The 16,963-nt window shown below is 39.8% G+C and overlaps 1 pseudogene; it reads right to left on the bottom strand.

The window, feature by feature from the left end:
- Positions 1 to 1,564: 1,564 nt before the first annotated feature.
- Positions 1,565 to 3,034, bottom strand: LOC116920672 (annotated as a pseudogene).
- Between the last annotated feature and the right edge of the window lie 13,929 nt (positions 3,035 to 16,963).

The following is a 16,963-nucleotide window of genomic DNA, read 5'->3' as shown; positions in this document are numbered from 1 at the left end:
TTGGAGTTATTCACGAAATAAAAAAACACGGAAAAAAGTTGGAAAGTTTTTTACCGCTTAATTTCTCACTGTGTCGTAATTAGATAAGATATAATTATTTTGTGTACACCATGTTGTAGCTGCGTCATTCTCATAAAATAAGTAGTCAAAAAAAAATTTTGCATCCTATAGTTTATCCGCAATTGGTTTTATAGTGGAGGGTGGAGGTCTGAGGTCACTCTGGACAATTTTCGTGGTAATATTGGACAAGAAAGGAAGGAGACGGAGCTTGGGCGGGGCCAAATAAAAGCGCCAAATTTAATACGTAAACGCCAGATCCTGAACAAATACTGATTATACCTTATTTATACGATGTATGATTATACCTTTTTCCCAATAAAACTAGTAATGCAGGATGAATAAAACAAAGGGGTAATTTTCGTGAAAAACCTTGTTTATTTGACTTCTGGAATAAATGTGATACACAAATAACAATAAACAGAAACGAACTGACAATTTATTTGTAAGACATTTTGTAACATTTGACGCGGTTTCCCGTAATACAAACACACATGACTAATCAAGATCACGACGGCTTCTATGTTAACATTTTGGCAAAAGCATTTATTTGGGGTACAAAAAATCTCACTCAATACAATCAATCTCCCGAATTATCACTCGGCCGGTTTTACTAACTCGTTGGCTTAAAGATGGGGGGACTGGTGCTTCCAAATAATCATCATTCTCTGAAATGTCTTCATTCGAAATCTTCTGCGTAGCCACTCGTTTCTTTTTAGGTAGCAATTCACGAATTACTTTCTTCTTTCCATTCTCCAAGCCTTTCTTTATATTTTACTTTCACCAACTTTCCTTTTCTTTTCTTCCATGTTCTTGTGTTCCTGTTCGATGAGATCTTTTTCGGGAGTGTCTGTGAGAATTCTTGTTCTCCCAAGTCGTCGATTGTAAATTGCAGCTACCAGTAGGTAAATTGTTTTACTTAAATTCAATTACTTAAGTACTATTTCATGTTATGATATTGGTATATTAGCAGCCACTGACTGGACTTCTTCGAACAACTTTTGTACTGGGCTCATCACCTAGCTCTTTACAGTTGTGGCAGGTCAGGTGCAGGACTACGAACAACGTTTTGTACTGGGCTCATCCCCCCGTTGCAGTTGTGGAAGGTCAGGTGCAGGACTACGAACAAACTTTGTCCACCTATAACGTAATCATTCAAAAAAAGGAATATCTCCAGGACCGAAAAGGAATATCTCCAGCTACTTACGAAGATCCTATGGATCAATAAGGTCCTAAGTCAATTTTCAAGTTTCCAAGTCATTTTTCTTTTTATGTAAAACAAAGAAATGTACAAATACAGAAATCTTTGCAAATGTTTATGTTTTCTAATTTTAAAATAAGGGTACAAACTTACTGGGAATTAAGTATATAAAAATGTGTAGATACAAATGGGATACACCTAGGAGGTTATAAGGTAGTCTTTAGGAAGCGGGAGATCCGTTGGAGCTTGTGAGGAGTGACACCAGGAGCATCAGGAGATTCGTTTCAGACAGCTTATAGGCATTCCCTAGTATGTCCCATCCCTCCCACAAAATACTCCATAGGAGCTCCTAAGGCATGTTTTGTGCCGTCTAGGTGCTGGGGCAACCATTTCAATTGGTAGAGCTGCTGTCACCGCATTAATTGGAAGAACCGCAGTAGTCCCCGCATCAACTGGTATAGCTTCTGTCCCGGAATCAATTGGCAAAGCTATTGCTGATACGGGAGCTGGTGTACTGGATACAGCGTCATCGGTTGGAGCTGAAATATGAAAACAGCTCGTTGGAGATCATGAAGACAAAATAAATTGTATATGTCATATTACCTGGACGGTTAGTGACCAACGAAGGAGCATAGCGAGCATCATGAATAGCGAATCTACTAAATGGGCATATGCCCGTTGTCACGAAATCTTTTATTATTTTGTCCGGCGTGAATGTCTGTTGGTACGGTCGTCTGGAGAAGGCATCAATTTCCTTGATTGAAATCCTGCCACCAGGATTTTGAAAAAGCCAATCATTTTGGCACTCACCAATTGCCTTCTTAAATGGGCCAAACACCGTCACATCAAGTGGCTGCAGCACATGAGAGCAATGAGGGGGTAGTGTTAAGAGAACGATTCCATTATTCTTTGCGAAGTTAACAGCTTGAAAGTCCAGATGGCTGCTATGGTTGTCCATGATTAGCAACACCGGCCTTGTCTTGCATGACTTCACGAAGGTGTGAAAATGTACGAGGGATGCGTGAAAATTTTGGCCAGTCATCCATCCAGATTCATGTGCTAATCCCAGGCAGCCAAGTGGCCCTTCTTCAAACATAGTTGGAAAAAAAATTTTCTAGGGAAAACAAATACAGGGGGAACAGAGCCTCCGGCAGCATTTATGAACGCAAGCATTGTGACATTCACACCCCGTTCCGCTGAAACTGTCTGCTGCACCTTTGCATATAAAACAAGTTTAGTATATGTGAGACGTAATAAGACAACTTATGAACTTACTTGTTTCGTTCGTTTTCATTTTTGGAGGTTGGTTAACTGTGCTGTCATTAGTTTCTTCACAATTCCATATTTCATTAGGCTTGAAATGATGTTTTGCCATGAGTGCGGACAAATTATCGAAAAACTGCATGGCGACAGGTTTATTACAACCTGCAGCCCTCGCTTGGCTTGTGGCTTCTGGTTTTCGAATAGAAAGTGATTTGTTTCATTTAAAAAAATTGGATAACCAATCTTTAGACGCCCTTTCATGTTTCTTCCAATTATCCGGAATGCTGATCTGGTTTGCAACTGCGAATGAATATAAAATGCCCCGTGTGTCTTCTACACTTAAGCCGTGGCTTATGAGGGAACATTCCTTCAAATATTCCGATAATTCCGTCTCAAGTGCTGCAGCAATGATTTGAGTTGCGTGTTGTGGTCGTTTGATATTTACAGGAGGTATCAAACCACACGCGTGGTGTAGTTTTGAGTAAGATCCAATTGTCGACTTGGCCAAGCCATATCTTTCAGCTGCTTTTCTTATTGAGGATCTTCCTGACAACACTTCACAGATTGCAATTTCTAGTTTCTCCTCTTGATGTTCATCTTTTACAGTTTTGCGTATATAATTGCAAGGCATCTGCAAAATATATTATTGAACATAAGTCTACTATTTGTAAATGCATAAATAAGCTATCATTACTGTATCGTTGAATGACTAAACAATTTATGCATCTATCACTAGACTCAACTCGCTGTGGGTATCTCAATCTGACAGGGAAAATCTTGTTTTGCGATGGACCTAATAGTATGGTCATTTTAGCTGAAAAAGGGGGGTATACCTAGGACAATTAGTAATTTGAAATTTTTTAAATGAGCACTATTTATACTTACTTTTTAAGGAAGTGTAAAAAACCCGTACAAAATCGTACTGTGGGATCACATATAAATTTGCAATTGCAATTGAAAATTTGAAAATCGGAAATGGGGGTCTAATTGTAAATATTTTATTGTTTTGAGTACATGTAATCAAACTTTATATGTTAATAAACGTGTGTTTCAAATTTCAATGTTTTTATGTAGATTTACTATTTTTTTGTGAATTTAAGAGTTACTCAAATCGGTTTCCGCGTATAAATTTTTTCGCCGTGTTTAACACGGCGCTTATGGCGGTACGAGTCATCTTAAAATTGATGCTGCATATAAACGAAATAACATTAAAATCCCAAAATACTCTAGTTTTTAGCCCATATAACCTAGTTTACTTTGCATTTATTAGATTTTATGAGAATAACACAGCAGAAAAGTAATTTAAATTAGAAAAAACTACCCTTTTTCAAAATTCCCAAACGTTTTACAATACACCCGCCAGGGTGACATTTTTTGGGTGGCCACTGCAATTTTTACTAGACTAAAAGTCCTACGTTTTGTTATTGTTATTGATTGCGTCTTGTATAACCGCGAGTGATTAATTTGTTTTATTTGTGAAGTGTAAAGTAATAGTGATAAAAACAATCATGGAAGACAGTGAAATAGTGAAGTGTTGTGTTATTTGTGAAGGTTTTGAAGAAAAAAACCTTTTAATTTGTGTAACAAGTAAAGGTTTGAAAACTTTAAAAGAATCTGCAGTTTTAAGACTACCTAATTCTAAATTTAAAAATTTCGTTGAACATTTTTATGTTCATGAAGAGTGTCGCAAAAAATATGTGTCCAAGAGAAACATTGATTATGCTACAAAACAAGTGCTGTCAAATAATTGTGCTAATGACAAAGAAACAAGACAAATAGGAATGAGGAATAATCTTCATATTTTTAACACAGCCTGCATATTTTGCGAAATAATTCCAAAACCAAATGATAAAGAGAACATCTATTATGTGCAAACTTTACATTTCGAACAAACAATTGTAAAAAAGTGCAACTCTAGAAATGACAGCTGGGCAAATGAAGTGTTGGCTGATGTCATGGCCATTGGTGGTTTGTTTACACACAAGACGTGTTATCATATTTCTTGTTATCAGCGTTTTGTGAATGGGAAAAATAAACCCAGTGCTATTGATCCGAATAGTGCAATTCCTTCTAACTTGAACGATTTTAAACAGAGAGGAGTGAAAAGAAAGAGTGAACAACATGTTCCTGGTCAAACCACTGACAACGAGAGAAATTTGGCTTTTCTTCAAGCAGTAAAATATTTAGAAGAGAAAGACGAAGAGTTATTCACCATTAAAGATTTCAGCAAGTTAATGGGTTCGTATGGTTGTGAGCCATACTCTACTAAACGCATTAAGTCAAAGTTGCTTGACCATTTTGGATGTGATGTAACCTTTTTTAGTCGCAACGGAATTGATGTTCTAATTTGTTTGCCAGCATCTGCAGAAAGGATAGTACATGAATTTCATTCAAAAACAGAAAAAAAAAGATTGGATTCGGCCGAAGAAAAAAAAACTACGAACTATTGTTGAAGCAGCAAAACTAATCATACAAGACCTGAAAAAAATTAGTACAAATTCAGAACTATATGATATCTTCCAGAAACTTGAAAATCCAAAAGAGACTCTGGCATTTGTGCCTTTCTCACTACAGATCTTCTTGACAACAATAATTACTGTGAAATCTAATCAATCCAAAATTCCATCAGTTGGAACACTTGGTTCCATTATTAAACCTCCACTTCCAGATAGTGTGAGTGAAAGCATACTTCTGTTGCATTCTTGGATTTTATCGAATGAACAACTCACCATTAGGTAAACATCAATTAACTTTTACTGAAGAGTTACGATACAACAACTTTTTTTTTTCTATTTTCTGTTAAGGTGGCACAAAAAAAACCAAAAATAACTGGAATGACAAGATTTACAGCAATGATCCAGCTGAGGGGTCTGAAGATGGACAAAGACTTGGTCGAGTAGTCATGATGTCAGGTATACTTAAGGTTTTCTTATTTTCATGATTTGTTTGAAACTTAATCACGTGTTCAATGTTTTGTAGAAGACAAAGATTTTCTTAGGAAAAACCTAAATCAGTTTAAGAAGACAACTGGTCCAACGAATGTCCAGCATCAGGCAAATAAAGTAAAGCGAACGAAAGGAAATACTGCAACACCACCTATTGCAACCAAAACAAGGGCTGTGTCTGTCAAAGGACGAGAGGGTGATCTTAAAAAGAGTCGTCAGAGTCGTAGACAAATTTATTTCAATAACGCTGAAAATATGTGTAGCAGTACAGCAGCTACAATGGGAGACCTTGAGGGCGAACAAAGTGCCAACCCCTCTTCATTACAAACGGAGGAAGATGTTAGCGTTAAACGTCGCTTGTAACAGGTAGCTATTGCTGATTGAGTCATGTATTTTGTCCTCTTTACTTATATTTCTTTGGCCATAGGAAAATGATGATCTAAAATGGAAAGTTGCTCGTCTTGAAAAGGAAAAAGCCTCGAGAGATTGTACAATGATCAAATTTTTCTTAATGTTCTTATACAATTCGAATTTTTTTTATTGTAAAAAAGTTCCATCACCAAATATCATTTTCCTACTTTTCAGATATGGCAGACTTGATTGATGTCATCAAGAATGACTAAGTTTCATTTTGCTTCTTCATCAATGGTTTCTACACCTTGTTCGCTTTTTTTGTTTTAATTTGTTTTAATTATGGATATATCAACGTCCGATGAGGAGATGCCTCATTTGATCTATGAGGGGCGGGTTCTAGTAGAATCACGAGATACGTTCGGCTCTCCCATCTGGGTCGACCGTATGGATTTAAATTGCTATTCGTAGGGAGCCCGGGAAACCCCAAGTGGTTCTCTGACCTGCCGTAGTTTTAATGTCCTTCGGGGCGCAAATTGCTGCCATTTGGTAGGTGATTGTGATGTGGCCCCCGGCGGGAACCACAATCATCGGGATCCATTTGCTGCCGAGTTGCGGAACTGGAAGGGACGGTACCTAGCTCGTATTTTTTGTGTTGAAGGTCGCTCAGTGATTGGCCTCACAGCCTATCTCGGCGAATTGATTAATTTATATAATTTTCCGTGGACACCACGGGATGTAATGCGTAGTATGAAGGATATGACGACCACCTGTGCACGCACTGAGCGGATTTGGCCACATACTGTTTTATGGGCTGACCGTGAGTTGCCGGAGCGTGCTCTTCATTATGAGCGGCTTCAAGCTGCCCAAGGCAGGAGAGAGGCCCGCATGGCTTTGCCTAATCAACGGGAGGAATTCGGTGAGGGTGGTCAAGCACCCGAGCCAGTTGCTGGGTTTGACCCGGAGGTTTTCGCGTTGGAGGTTTTGCAATGCCAGTAATTCAAGACCAGGATTTGGTTGCCGTTATTGGTGGGTTGGCCCCGGATGGGGACATTATGCCAGCCCAATTGGATATCAACGGGTTTCATGGTCTCCAGGACCAAACCCCAGAATTGGATAATGAAGAGTTGCCGGAGTTAGATGCCCCGGTCCCCAACCTGGAAGGTATTGAAGGATTTGGTGCGTGGGTGGAGGCGGTGATGCCGACCCCACTCCCCCAACCATTGGATATAGAACCTGAGGTTCGTGAATGGATGGTCCCGGAAGAAAATCCATGATTCCGTTACTTCGATGATATGGATGCCTTCTTGGCAGAGTTAATTGACCAGTAAAGTGGTATTGCTTGGGTTTGTATTTTCTTTCATTTATAAAAAATTCCAGAAAACACAAAAAAAGTATAAGTAAAAAGGTGAACACCGATTTATTTTGAAAAAGTAGAAAGTAGGTATTCTGTGGGTAAAAAAAATATTAATAGTTTAACTTTTTGTGCAGGATACTGTACCTATAACTTCATGGCCATGATAAAAAATTAGCTTCCGGTCCAACTTGACCGGAAACGCATCCAAAATTTTGGATGTAAGCAAGTCCTGCCTAAGCAAACTTCGAAAAAAAGTCTTGAAATTGTTCAAAAAGATAAATACTTCTGGGGTCGTGAATCAAGAGCTGAAAAAGCTCTTGATCAAGAGCAGGAAAAAAGCTATTGAAAATAGCATAAACAAGATGATATAGTTTCTTTTTGGTCCTTCAGCGTGCACTCTTGTTGAAATCTGCCATTATATCTGTTTGCCGAGAACGCGTTTGGGGAATTGATTTTGATTGGTCCGACGTTAAAAAAATTTTTCTCTTCTTAAAACCATTAGCCATGGCCACCACCTATCTCGAAGGAGACCTTTATCCAACTACAGCTTCGGTAATTCCCTCCATCTTGTCCCTAGAAGAGCATTTCAAATCACGAAAGAAAAGGAGCGTGATGCAAGTATGAGGCTATTATGCGAAGTAGGGATTACGAAGATTAAAATGCGATTTGGAAGCTTTATGGATGTAAAACATGACGAATTTGATCAAATTTATTTGATTTGTTCTTTACTCCATCCAAATAAAACTTTAGAATTTACCGGAGAAGGGTTTCAAGAAGGGAAGCGCAGACTTTTGGATTCAAAAAAACAGGAAATAGCTGAGGGAAATTGCCTTATCATAGTTCCCGAAGCAAAGCAGATTGAAGTAACTCCTTATCTTACTACTGAGACTCATCCGGAATCTAAAGGTGATTTTTCTAGATTTAAATTTTTTAGTCCTTGAATTTCTTCTTAGTATATATTCAAAATTCAACTTCAAATTTTCAATATTGTCTTTCTATTTCAGATACGCATACTCAACTGTTCAAGCGTAGAAGAATCGTCAACACTTCATCTTCCGCTGTAAAAGAAGATTCTAATATTGCTGAATTGAAAAGGGAGGTAGAGGAGTACATTGAAATCTTGAACAAAGGAGATTTTCATGAAGAAGTGGACCCCTAAGTTTTCTGGAGAGAAAAGTCCGGGAGATTTCCTAATTTGTCTCCGATTGCTTTGCAGTATCTGGCCATGCCAGCAACTTCTGCCTCTGCAGAGCGTCTCTTTTCGTGTAGTGGTCTCTCTTGCTAAGGCAAGAAAACTAATGTCTGCTCTGTCTTATTAGAATCGCAAACACTTTGCTGATTCAACAAAACCTTTGACTTTTGAATTCTCAGTCTCTAATTTTCCATTTACGTTCTTATCGCTTAGTCCCTTCTATCCTAACATTCCCATATAACACACACCTGAGCCAAAGACGTCCCATAGATGTCATGTTGGTACGATTGCGACGTCCCATGGACTCCCCGTTATTTAACGTTCTTGTGTTTGGGACTGGTTTTGGATGTGGCAATGTCCGCCTTGCCAGCATCCAATTCCTGTTCCTAGTACAGCCTATGGGACGACTCTTGGACGGGGGCCGTACGAACTTTACACCAGTTTTTCAATCATGGTATGCATATGGGATATGTATAATATAAATGATTTTCCTAAATAAATTTCAGTAATGTGACTATATATTTTTGGCTTATTTTTTCATCTTTAGTAAGACAGTAATAACTATAACAAGAGGATATTTGTAAACAAATCAATTTTGTATATTTTCCCGAAATCTCAAATAAACAAACTTCTTGTTTTGAGATCAGTTTCAAGTTAAATGACCAAAAGGTTTAAATTAACAGAGATAAGGCTTCTTCTTTTTCCAATAATTTGATTAACACGGGACAACAACATTTACAGCACAGTTAAAAAAAACATCCCTATCATCTTGAAATTCACAATCATAAAAGATGTCTATTACTTCGACATTTTCTTCCACATAGAATTCTCCGTCGCTTTCACTCAATGGATGAAAATCACTTCCATTAATTCCACTTTCTCTTTCTGATTTGTCAGAGTTTACGTCAATATTTGAATGGTCACTAAAGTCACTCTCGGGAACCACATCTCTATTTTCCCACACATTAACCAGAGAAATAGAGTTGTTTCAACAAATACGTCGTTATCATACAACCCTTTAGTTAAAGACAGATGATTCTGGAGTTTTCTTCTTTTTTGCCGTCCAGTTAAACCTATAGCAGTCATAACGATCACAAGTCAAGGAGATGACGTAAAATAATCAAATTGTTTCGTCGACGATTCCATAAGCTTTACATTGCTCACATGACGTTGCAAGCAGACGACAACTGAAGTGGAACAGTAAAGAAGAGAAGCGTTGCCATATCATAGCTTTCTATGACCAAAGAAATTGAAATATTTGAAAAAATTATGCGTATAGACCTATACTGTCTCTGATTATAAATTTTGAATATGGAGAAATTTAAAGAACGACGTTGACGAGAATTTTAATAGATAAGTTGTGAAAAAACTATTGAATGCTGAAGCTGAAGCCATCTAGTGAGCATGACGTCAAAAACGATGAGTATGAAAAATTTATCCGAGTAAAAACAAAGGACTCGATTAGTGTAAACATTTCCTATAAGTGTTTTGTTGGAGCCACAATTTAATAAATGGTACGGATAAGGTACATCCACAAGGGACTGTGAGAATTTATCGCGTAACGATGCAAATGACTTTATTTTTGTTTAGAATGGACCGATTTGAGATGTCTTATACTTGAGCCTTTTTCAGACGTCCCATTGGTACGTCTTTGGGACTCGATTGGGACAGAAATTCCTATCTGGGTTGATCTAAGCGGGACTAAAATTTTAATAAAAAGAAAAAATTCAGTTGCAACTTGTTGTATTTTTCTTGTTTATGTGATTTGGAAGTATAAACAGAGAAATGTCCAAACTAGGTAACTAAGTAACTAGGTAATTTTTGAAACTAGGTACTTTATCTAGTTACCTAGTAATAGTAAAAACCTAGTTTTTTTCGAAACCTAGATGAATTTTTTTTATTACTAGGTTAAGTAACCTAGTAATACCTATTTTTTCTAAAATACTAGGTATTTAGTAATAATAATACCTAGTTTTAAAAAAACTAGGTTGCCACCACTAGGCCTTATGTAGGGCCTAGCCCCTACATAGGGACTAAAATAGTGCGCAAAACAATTCGCCTCAGGCTCGTTCCATACCCTTATCTTATACCACCTACCCCAACCCCCAAACCGACCACGCTAAACACTATATCATGAATCCAATCAACCCAGTGCGTGAATCAGAAACATCAAGTGCCATCGACATTACTACACAAATGGATTTTGAAGAACCATCCGTGAAACGCAAGAACAACAAGGACAACCACAGCCCACGACCCGGACATTCCCGATACTCAGACCTCTTCGACCAGCCATGCAGCGGTGCACCGATCGTCATCCACCTCATCAACAGGCCAAAATCCTTCCTACTACTAGGCATCATCGAAAAACTGGCCTTCATGAACGTCCTAACAGACACCATCGGTCAAGTCAAAGCGGGAACAAAGTGGATACATCAAGGATACCTTATTGTGTATCCAACATCATCATCGCAAAAAAGGAAACTCATGGAACTTAAGGTACTGAAAGAATTTGAAATTAAATGCAACCTCGCCATGTCTGAAGCCTCGCTCAGAGGAGTGATCCGAAACGTCCCCACCAAAGATTCAGAAGAAGACATCTTATGCCTACTGGCTGATCAAGGATTCACGAAGGTACAATGGTTCACAGCCTCAGCACCAGATGGCAGTAAAACCCCACTGAAAACAGTCATGCTCTTCTTCAAAACCTTGCAGAGCCCCAGAGAAGTCATCATGGCCCACGAAATCTTCCCCGTCAAACAGTTCATCCCAAGACCAGCACTGTGCCGTAAATGCTGGACATTTGGACACCCAGAAGAAACCTGCACGACCCCCCCCCCATCTGCAAGCAATGCTCACAAATCCACCCACCATCAGACCCATGCAAAACCCCACCAAAATGTCCTACATGCGCCAAACCTGGACATGCAGCTGGAACCCTTGATTGCCCAAAGTACAGCAACAGACAACAAATAATCAAATTCACATACGAAAACAGAATCCCAATTGCAGAAGCGAGCAAACTACTAAGCAGCCCTGAACCAGCGAGACCACCCCAACTACCCAAAATGTACTCCACCGCAAACCCCGACCAAGAAAAGGATGACACAAAGAAGGAAGTCGCGAAACTGAGATTACAAATTGAAGCTATCTCAGTACACCACCCCCAAACTACCGCTAGACTCGAAATCCTGGAAACCACCATCCAGGGCATTCAAAAGATAATAGCCCCCCTCGTAGAGCTGCCACAAACAATCGAAAAAATTAAGAAGGACATGGCTACAGGATTCGAGTCAAATCACAAACAACTAGCCACAATCACAGCCCTACTGCTAGCCAACCGACCTCTAGCCAGACCCCCTAATATGTCAACCACCAACACCACTGAAAAGGCCCGAAAATGACGAAACCACTTAAAATCCTCCAATGGAACGCCCGCAGTCTCTACAAAAGTAAACTCTAAGAATTTAAATATCAGATGCTTGAATCCACACATTGTACTACTAAGTGAAACATTTTGGAGAGACGAATACATACCAAAATTTAACGCATTCAACACCTTTTACCTAAACCGAAAGACCCACGGTGGAGGAGTAGCGATCCTTGTGAAGAAATCCATCCAAGCAGCCCCGATGATACTCCCCCAGACACCAAACGTAGAAGCAGTAGAAACAACTATAAAATTAAAAAACAACAAATCAATTGACATCATATCGGTATACTGCCCAGACGGGAACGCGAACACGAAACAAAACATCATAGACATCCTCAACACCACAACCAGTTTTTCGGATTTTTTTTTTTCAAATCAAATCCAAATCCAATCAAATCCAAATCCTCCCGGATTTTTGAGGGATTTGGCCTATTTTTCAATGGCTTGGATTTGGATCGTATTTGATCCCCACAAAAAAAACACGGATTTTTTCAAATCAAATCCAAATCCTTTATAAAGATTTGTTTCGGATTTTTTTCCAATTTAGAATTTTTTTCCTGTACCACCCAGCCACTGTTTAGTATTTACCTTTCTTGTCGTCTGCAGACTCTGCACTTGATCCTCTTACCTCCATCGTGTGTAAGACCAGACATATACTTTTTACCGTTTTATTAGATTGAAAAATTTCGTGATTTCGTCATCGTTTATTAAAACTATTAGAAGGTAAGGAATGCTACCAGTTAGCCGTTTATTCCACTAGGCACTAGGCAGCCATATCTTTATTTTGTGGTCACTAAAAAATAGTTATTGTGGCTCTTGTACTTACATTTCTAATCTTTTTTGGATTTTTTGTTAGTTTTATTACTTGCATCTAAATGCAACGACGATCCCGTGCCCATAAAGGGGCAAGCCTTACCAACAGGGCTAGCTCGAGTTCGATGCCAGAACCTAGAGCTGATAATGAAGAAGATGATTGTGAAACACTCGATGAAGCTTTATTAGGTATTTACAACCATCTTTATTATGACACGTTTAATATTAACTACAATTATTTTTATAATAAGATGAACCTGAGTCTGAAACTGTATCTGAAGCTGCACCTCAGACTCCAAAAGACTCGGTGGCCATGCCAGATAGCCAGTGTGTGAAGTGGCCAGCTTATCGCTGCCACTTCTATTCAAACTGGAGAAAGACTAAGGAGCGAGTCTATGCAAAGTGCAACCTCTGCCTTGACAACAAGTACCACATGGGCATCAAGAGATCATTTTCCAACTTTATTCGACACCTCCAAAGATTCCACAAAGAAGAATGGGATTCTTTTGAGTCCTCTAAGGAGTCGAAGCAACCATCAATCAGGTCATTTGTCTCCCATCGAGTTCCCAGCCGTGGAAGGAAGGTGCAGCTGGATAGGCTTCTGTGCCAGATGGTGATTACGGACAATCTTCCGCTCAATATTGTCAGGAGGCAAGGCTTCCGATCGTTAATTTCGGTAAGTAAAACTAAACCTCATACTCAAAATTACTTTTCTATGACCTGTGTTTATACATTATTTATTTTATTGTAGGCTTTGTACCCTGATTACAAAATACCGTCCCCAGAAAAACTCCGAAAGCTTATCGATGAGCTTTTTGAAGAAATGAAGGCTGCATTAAGGGACAAGCTGGAACGTGTCAATTCCACCTCCATTATAATGGACTTGTGGTCTTCGAAAACTATGCGGGGGTACCTAGGCATTTCCTGCACGGGCGTGATCGAGGATTAGGAGCCGTTCAACGCTTTCTTAAGTCTACGGCCTATGCAAGGCAGGCATACCAGTGCAGCAATTTTATGCCGAGTATGAGTCGGTTGTGAAAGAATGGAAATTAACCAACAAGGTAAATACATGTTCCCCTATTTAACGATAAAAACGAACAGCATTTGGAAGATATATATATATATATATATTTTTTTTTTAAATATTTTTATTACATGATTTCTTTTTTTAAACTTAGGTCATCCGTGTCATGACAAGTAACACATCGAACATGAAGTCTGCTTTCTCTACCAGTCTACCCAGCTGGGAGGCTGCACCATCTCGCGGTGGAATGCCTATGACCGACGACACTGACGAGTGTGACGATGATGACGACGATGACGACGATGTTGACGGATGGGTTGACTTGGAATTGGAGATCGACGAGGAAACCGAGTTGTGGGGAGTAGTTCCGGTAGATGGCGAGGATCAAGAATACATTCAACTGAAGTTTGATCTTGAAAAAGTCTTTGATGAATATGTCGAGTGTAATTTGCAAAGTAAATGTAACATGAAATGGGGTATTGTTTTATCAGAGTAATTGTATTACCTTTAGATGTAATCTCAAGTAATAGATCAAATAACAGGGTTAATACCTTACTGAATTGAGAAGAAGATATTCACAATCACACTTGTCAGTCACAGAGAATCAAGTGCTAGCAGACAACTTTTCTGTCTGACAAGAAGACAGGGGTAGGGTTGGTCTGGGTTTCGGCAACCACATGAGGTTCCGCAACAAGGAATATAATGTTTGGACAAATACAAAACAACACTTTCCCTCAAACATTAATTTCTAAACAGGTACCAAAATTACTCCCAAAGCATCTCGAAGCTTTTCGAATCTTGGAGCTGCAAGAGGCTTAGTCAGAATATCTGCAATCTGTTGTTCCGTGTTTAGGTAGACTATGTTGACCTTTTTACTTTCTTGCAACTCTCTGATATAGAAAAGACGAACATCGATATGCTTGGTTCTCTGGTGAAAAGTAGGGTTATTTACAAGGGCAATTGCGCTTTGGTTATCACAATATATGGTAGTCGAACGCGCATCAATTCCGAGCTCTGACAGTAATTGTTGAAACCAAACGGCTTCTTTTGTCGCATCTGCAGCAGCAACGAATTCGGCTTCAGTTGTCGAGAGTGCCACACATGGTTGGCGCCGGCTGGCCCAAGAGACAGGACCTCCAAGATGAAGGAACACAAATCCGGAAGTGGAGCGACGTGTCTGCAAGTCACCGGCATAGTCTGCATCACAAAAACCAATAAGTGAAGTACTAGTGTTTCCAAAATGTAACCCAAAGTTTTTTGTTTTGATGAGATACGCCAGAATTCGTTTGACTGCTCGCCAATGCTGTTTTCCTGGTTTCTGAGCGTATTGGGCTACTTGTCCTACGGCATATGCAATATCAGGTCTAGTCATAACCATGATATGCATAAGTGATCCGACCGCTTCTCGATAGGGCACAGCTTTCATTTCATCTTCTTCTTCCTTGTTTTGAGGCGACATCTCAGGTGAGAGTCTACAGCATGGATCAGCAGGGATGGTGAGTGGTGTACAGGTGGACATGTTGAATTTTTCAGCTATTTTGACGACGTATTCTGGTTGAGAGATGTATACCATTCGCTTGGGACGATCTCGAATGATGTCAACGCCAATGAATCGGTGGGCAGGTAGAGAGCGAATTTCAAATGCCATTTTCAGATGATCCAGAATGTCTGTAAGAGTTTGTTTGCGGTTGCTCAGGATGATTCCATCATCAACGTAAATGATGAGTATAATCAGCACCTCATCTATCTCCCCTTCTCGTTGATGTTGGAAATATACACACGGGTCAGCTTGGCTTTGGGTTAATCCAAATTTCATAATAAATGCATGAAATTTTTGATTCCAGGCTCGAGACGCCTGCTTCAATCCATACAAGCTTTTCAATAATCTGCACACCTGGTTCTCCTTCCCGGCGATGACAAACCCTTCTGGCTGTTTCATGTAAATTTCTTCCTGAAGGTCGCCATTTAGGAATGCCGTCTTGATGTCTAGCTGAACCATCTCCAGGTCTTTGGCTGCAGCAATAGCAAGTATTGTTCGAAGTGAATAGGGTTTTACTACTGGCGAAAAAGTATCAACATAGTCAAGACCGTAAATTTGGGAGTAACCTTTAGCCACAAATCGGGCTTTGAACCTTGGCGCTACTTCTTTGTAGCCAGGTTTGAACGTGAAGATCCATTTTCCTTCTATCGGCTTTCTGTCAGGTGGAAGTTCACACACGGTCCATGTGGAATTTTTGATGAGGGATTCATGTTCGTCGAATATCGCCGGAATCCAATGGTCAGCATCCGGACCCGAAGTTGCTTCAACATAGCTGGATGGTTCCGCAGGGCACATCTTGGATTCTTCAGATTTTTCAAAAGATACAGCTGGAAGTCCTAGTGATTGTCTGAACGCTAGGTATTTCTTGGAGTAGCAGGGTAGGCGTGATGATCTGCGGATGCCAATTGTTGATTCAGCTGGATCGTCTACTTCGATAGGGACTTCGGAATTATTTTCGTTGTTTTCCATTACAATGACTTCCTGTTCCTTTTCACGGTCCGGGGCTTCTGTGGAAAGACTCGATGCTGGGGCCAGGTCGAGGGTAGAAATGGGAAGGTCGACAGCATCATCAGCATCAGCATCGACAGGATCATCAGCTGGATCGGCTTCTGGAGTGAGATTAGTCGTAGTGTCATCCATGGAATCAGCAATCGGTGTTGGTATCTCTTTGGTAGTTTCTATCCACTTAAGTGCAGTATTGTCCTTCTGCATCTTGTACATGACGGTCTCATCAATTTTAACATCATGGCTGACGATGATTTTTGGTGGGGAAGATATGTAGATCCTGAAGGCCTTTTGCGTGTTGCTTATCCCGACGAATGCCCCTTCTAGACATCTTGCATCCAGCTTCTTGACTTTTGGGCATCGTACAAACGCTCTTGATCCAAATGTTCGGATGTTGGACACATCTGGCTTTCTTCCATTCCACGCTTCGAACGGGGTCATCTTTATGGTGCTGGATAATACACGGTTCCGGATGTAAACCACATAACCGACGGCTTCGGCCCAGAGTGTAGAAGGTAGATTGCTTGCAAGAAGTATGCTGCGGGCTGCGTCCAGTAGTGTCCTATTCGATCTTTCTGCAACACCATTCTGAGCTGGTGTGTTTGCAGCGCTGGTTTCATGGCGGATGCCCTTCTCAGTTAAAAATTTCTTGAAGTCGTTTCCACTGTATTCACCTCCATTGTCAGAGCGTAGCGTGCGGATGGTTTTTCCTGTTTCACTTAGAAGCGAGGCTATGAAGAGACGAAAAACATACAGGTACCTCCGATTTGCATTTCATAAAG

Source organism: Daphnia magna, linkage group LG4 (genome assembly GCF_020631705.1).
Source record: "Daphnia magna isolate NIES linkage group LG4, ASM2063170v1.1, whole genome shotgun sequence".
Classification (NCBI taxonomy): domain Eukaryota; kingdom Metazoa; phylum Arthropoda; class Branchiopoda; order Diplostraca; family Daphniidae; genus Daphnia; species Daphnia magna.
Note: the sequence above shows the minus strand (reverse complement) of the source record. Positions and strands in the feature narration are given on the sequence as shown.